The sequence below is a fragment of the Penaeus chinensis genome, chromosome 2 (assembly GCF_019202785.1).
Source record: "Penaeus chinensis breed Huanghai No. 1 chromosome 2, ASM1920278v2, whole genome shotgun sequence".
Lineage (NCBI taxonomy): Eukaryota > Metazoa > Arthropoda > Malacostraca > Decapoda > Penaeidae > Penaeus > Penaeus chinensis.
The window spans coordinates 40552265-40558224 of record NC_061820.1 but is presented as its reverse complement, the minus strand read 5'-3'; the positions used below and the strand labels follow the sequence as shown (position 1 = coordinate 40558224).

The following is a 5960-nucleotide window of genomic DNA, read 5'->3' as shown; positions in this document are numbered from 1 at the left end:
ATAAGCTGTGAGTAAACGCTGAACCAGTATCATAAAATGGTTATAGACAACTCTTCATGTGCGTATTACCTTTAACCTACATTTTCTGTACAATTAAGAATGGACTCCTTCCTATCTACGTATACCCTTAAAGTACTTGATCATATCTTATCTATCAAAGAAATACTATGATTTTATTTTATGAATGGCACTGATAAACTACGATGTAATCACAAACTTCACAGCAACGAAAGTTTGTTTATTTTAAGTATCTCAATGCAATCTTCCCAAAGTGCGGGAAATTTAAATGCTTTATATTTCAGTATTAGTTATTTCTGTGTTGTCTCTCTCTGTCACTCCTTTCTTTCTTCTTTCTTTGATGGATTCCTTGGCTATCAACCAGCGGCATGTGGCCAAGGTTATTAAGCCAATGGATCCTATTTATTATATCAATCTATATAAGGTCATAAAGTTTTGTCTCCCTTAAAAAAGTGATTACTTTATTGATGATTTTTTCGTTGTCTGATAATATATTTATTAGTGAGAATTCTTTATTAATTTGTTGGAAATATATTTTTTATTTTTTGTCTATGGATATGGTGTTGTTGGCATACTGTGAGGATGTGTGTTATGTTAAGGTTATATTGCAGAGGGGACAGTGTGGGGGAAATCTTTTTTTAGTGTAGGGAGTGAGGTGGGTGAGTCTTGTAGCGTTGACCCTAGGCGTGGTTACACTGCCCATCGATTCATCAAATCCAATCATTTTGAGTGGGATTTGCCCATCGATGGGTTTATTCCACTGTTTTTTTGTCCACTCGTCCGAAGCGATGGGCACCCCATCGTCTGTCGATGGACCAGTGGAAAAATCATATTCGTTGAGAGTCTATAGTATACCTGGTATTAGTCTAATTATATATTTAATGCAGTATTATTATTATATATATAAGTAATCTATAATTAATAATCATAATTGTAAATTATCATAGATATACTTATATGAATTATTATTTTAAAAAATCAAACAAAAACAATGCAATATATCTTGTATCATCATTTGACCGACGAACATAAACAACCGCGCACCTTTTTCGAAGAGGAAGAACGTCTTCTCGTCATAAGAATGTGGAATTCGGAGGCAATTACCTCTCTTCTAGAGAAAGTGAGTCAAGAAGATCCATATTATTTTTTCGTAGTTCTTTTCGTAGTTTAACCAAAACGAATGGGTGGATGGGCTCCAACCCACTGATAATCATTGGTTTTATTTTATTTGTAAGTTGGAGGTTGGTCCACTCACTTTGCCACAGATGTATTTTTGCTTTTATAATTTATTAAATTAACACAAAACACCTGAGATCAGTACGAACTATGGTAGTGTTACTTCCTTGTGGGCCCCCGTTTGCCTGGACAAAAATGTCCGAAAAAGTGACATTGTTAGAAAACAATTTGACAGCAATCGTTCTGTCAGAAATTATTTTTTTAATAAAACAAGGCAAATTTCCACGTAATCCAAAAGCATAAAGTTTTCTGAGTAGGCCATATCGCCATGTCATGTCGTAGGCTTTTTCTATATCTAAAAATACTGATTTTTTTTTTTTTTTTTTTTTTTTTTTTTTGGCAATTGCCTCTTGAATATGACTGTCCAACTTTACTGGTTGATCGAGGGTTTGGCGTCACTTTCGAAAGCCGCACTGCTCATCAACTAGCAAATTACAGGAATTGTAAAAAATGCAATAGCCTACTATTAACAATTCTTTCCATGACCTTGCATAAGCAACTTGTCAACGCAATTGGGCGGTAGATGGCAAATCTGGGATTACCCCCCTCCTTTCAGTATGGGAATGATGTGGGCGAAGTGCCATGAGTTTGGCTTTTCCAAATTTCATTGTACACTTCTAGCAACTTAAACATGTCATCATGATTAAGATGCTTTATCATCTCATATCGAATCTCATCGGGGCCTGGGGATGTTTCTCTACAGGCTTCTAGGGCTCGGACAAGCTCATCTATTGTAAGATCTTTATTGTAATCAAAGTCATCTCTGTAGCAAAGTGAATAGGTTGCAGCTCAGCCGCTTCCTTGATGGGCAGGAATGCGTGATGGTAGTTTGCTGAGCTGCTTGTATGAGAGAACTGCCTGTCGAGTGCATTAGCAATGTCTCTAGGTGAATCCAAATTGTTACCCGCTTCAATGATGTTGTTAATTTTGAAAGATGTTTTTTTCTTATTGATTTTAATGATAGTGGACCAAACCCCTGATGTTTTTTGTATTGCTGTTAATTGTAGAGACAAAGCTGCGACAATCTGGTGTCCACCATAGAACTCTATGCTTAACGCTATCTGTCGAAGTTTTAGGAATGGATAGCAAAGCTGCTTCTAAAATCGAATTCTGAATATTGTTTACTTTATCATCAATGGTTTCTCCAACAAGTTCGAGCTTGACGCTCCTTGTGAAAGCGACCCAGTTTGCCCTCTTTACGTTATATTTGGGTGCTGAAGGCGTTCTCACTGTGTCGCATGAATATTCAATCAAAATAGGAAGGTGATCGCTTCCCAATGAGTCGTCAATGGTGTGCCACAGGCACTTGGCTGCTATTGATGAAGAGACCAGTGATATATCAATAAAACTCAAATTACCGGTATTATCGTCCACCCTCGTGGGACTACTATCGTTCAGAAGGACTAAATCACTCATTAATCAACTTAACTACTTGCTCACCTCTACCATCCACCCGCAGGGAACCCCATAACGTATGATGAGCATTAAAATAACCTAAAATTACTTAATTTTGTGGCAGACGTTCCTGAAGAGCAAAGAGCTCATCATAGATTATCACTTTATCAGGTGGACAATAAACTGAACATATAGCCAGATACGTGCCATTAATTTTTACTTTACATGCGACAAACTCCAAAGTAGAATCAATAGTCACTTCTGCAAAAGGGAGGCTTTGGTGGATGTACATGGCGACTCCGCCTCCACCCCTACTCTCACGATCCTTCCGACATAAATGGTAGTTCCTCAGCGATACGACCTCGTCAGAGACGAGGTGTGTTAAATGAGTTTCTTGGAGAACTATAATATCGGGAGCATAGGACGAGGCTAATACTTTAAGGTCATTTACTTTAGATTTAATACTCTGACAGTTCCATTGTATAATGGTCGACGCGAAGATTACGTTTTATGGGTTTTGAAAGTGCCTTGTCCACCAGTTTTAATTTTCTTTTTATGGGAGGGAGGCGCCTCCTCTCCCTCGCTTCCCGGAGACCTCTCACGGGATGGTTTGGAGACATAAGCCTCCATGTCCTGCACCTCCTGGCGAGGGAGACGACTGACAGATGGCGACCTGCTTCTCTCTCGAGAACCGATCGCGAGCCAGACGAAGGCCTCACAGGAGTAGCCCGCACGGGGAGGTGCGCTCCGGACTGTGATTCGGTATCAGCTTCCTTAAGCTGTTTATGCTGGGTTGATGCAGCCATTTGATCGACCAATTTAGTCAAATGATAAACTTTAATATTTAAATCTTTAACTGTTTGTTTCAATTCAGCTATTTCTTTATCTTTAGCTGCAAGCTGCTGACTGACATCACTTGCACTAGGGGTGCTGTTAGTTACTGCTGCAGCATAGGAAGTATCGGGTTTGTGTGTCAAACTTTCCACTTTTCTCTTAGCTTCAGTTTAACTAACTTCATGTTTTCTCATATATGCTAATGTCTCAGTCTCCTTCTTCAGGATGCTGCACTCAGCAGATCCCGACTGATGGGAACCTCCACAGTTAGCACATTTGAAAATCTGGCTAGTACATGTGAAGGTGTCATGGGCTTCAGCACATTTACGGTAAACAAATTTATTTGAGTTTTTATCAATACATCTTAATGAGATGTGTCCGAATTTTTGGCATCTATTACAATGCATTGGCTTTTGGATATAAGGTCTTACTTGAACACGTTTATATACGACATTGACATACTCAGGGATTTTATTCAAGGCAAAGGTAAAAAAACACAGTCCAGTTTTCGTTCGCACATTCCCGCTCTTCTTGGTCATACAATGAACGTCCACTACGTCTTAGTCCTTCATGCTCTCGAGAATTTCACTTTCTTCCATCGTTCTCAAATCCCTGTGAAAGATTACTCCCTTGCAGGTATTTGGGCCAATAGGAATAGTTACTCTTACTCGAAGATCATGAATTTGCGTCAGCTTAAGTAAATCCTTAATCTGGGAGATATATTGTACTTTAACAGGAGGCTTCCATCTCGCAATTTTTTTGACAAAATTAAAATCGCCGTCCACTTGACCATCAAGGACCTTTTTGATGATAAAGGGGTTCACGTTCAAAAGCGATTGATTTTCATTCACGCATTTTACATTCGCGAACCTTGCATTCTGGGTGGGGATTTTGAAAAGTGGTCTTCTCGTCTTGTCATTAGTGGGGATTCCATTGTTCGTCATCAGATTAGTCATAGAAGGGTCATTAGTCGCCCCTCCTTGAGGAGGAGAAGTGGTAGCCGGGGTATCACTCATCCTGGGTATCGGACCAGGTCCGACCCCTTGTCTCAAAAACGTAGTCCTGAAGGGACAAAAAGCTCTTGACTTTAGTTATCAACCTAACAGCAATAGCTAAGAGAGTAAGGCAGTTTTCCGTCCTCTACCACCCCAGTGGAAGACTGGTTGCGTTCTCCAGTACCAGAGAGATCGAGTTATGTGTGGAACACTTCCTTACCGCCGAACTTGCCTAGGCGAAGGACGGTAATTCAATGCCCACCCCCCAAGCGAATACGGGAGTTCACGAGGAAAATCCGGTAGGCTCAGGAAAGTCACATTATGAGGAAAATAATTCAGGACCAAAGAAAAAGTGCGCCCAAATGACGCCCCAGACTACTGGCCCCCCTACCCAGGGGTCAAAGCCACAAAGGCTACCCTGGTGTAAAAGAGAGCTGCGGGTCTGAGGTGGGGTGCTGACTACGCCTACTGTAGCCTCGTGTCACCTGCAAAAACAAGTGCACTGAAGGTGCTGGCAAAGCACTATAAAGTGCACAAGATCTGTAATTTACAGGTATTTTACTTTAAGTGATTTACTCTAAAACACAGAAACAGTAATGTCTAGCGAGACGAGAGGCCCCGGGCTCCAGGGTAACTCTTGTGGCACAAGACTTAGTATTTATTGTTGCTGCGTATTAACAAGGTGTTCGCTCAACAGAGTTTAGACCACGAGTGTCACTCCCTAAATTAAGTGCCTTTTGTTAATATACCGAAAAATGCGAATGATTTTAAAGACATACTCGTATTACAATGTGTGTGGAGACCGGCTTACCTTGGGTCTGAGTAAATAGCTTGTTGGGTAGTAATGACAAAAGCATTCTTTTCAGATGGGCTAAAGTTGTCTATAAAAAGGTAAACCTGTTGCTTGATTCTCTTTTCTTAATTTTATGTCCCACCCTATTCCTTGGAATCTACAGCAGTTTACAGGTTGTTTTTTAACCTTGTTGATTTTTTTTAACGCCATTACATACTTCTTTGGGTTTCTACATATTACAAAATCGCAGCTAATATAAACTGTAAGTTTAGATTATCTTTACAGTGTCAATATAGTTATGACTCATATGAAAATGAGAAAAATAGTGACATCTCGTAAGCAGCCCCAAAAATCTGAATGTAAGATATCACCTTGGATTATATCTACATTATGTCATGACTATCGTTCTGTTTTAAATTTCACGAGCTTTATAACTTTTTCATGCTTTTTCATTCATTTTTGCCACAACTGTTAGAATACGTCTCTCTCTCTCTCTCTCTCTCTCTCTCTCTCTCTCTCTCTCTCTCTCTCTCTCTCTCTCTCTCTCTCTCTCTCTCTCTCATCCTCCCTCCCTCCCTCTTATATCAGCATCTACATTTTCATCTATATTTTGTGCATGTTGCTATCTTAATGCTATTTTGATATGCTGAACCTTCCTGTTCTCTGTTAGTGTAATTCATTTAGTGGTT

At 39.7% G+C, this 5960-nt stretch overlaps 1 protein-coding gene across 2 annotated transcripts in view; it reads right to left on the bottom strand.

Moving 5' to 3' along the window:
- The window catches only part of LOC125035668, a 4687-nt gene extending 4391 nt beyond the window's left edge, over positions 1-296 (bottom strand). The window contains exon 1 of one of the 2 annotated variants that reach the window (XM_047627945.1): positions 81-296. The gene's annotated coding sequence lies outside the window, so the exon portion shown is untranslated. Of the gene's footprint in view, positions 1-69 lie in introns of both variants that reach the window. The other variant, XM_047627944.1, reaches the window with a different exon arrangement.
- Positions 297-5960: the final 5664 nt, after the last annotated feature.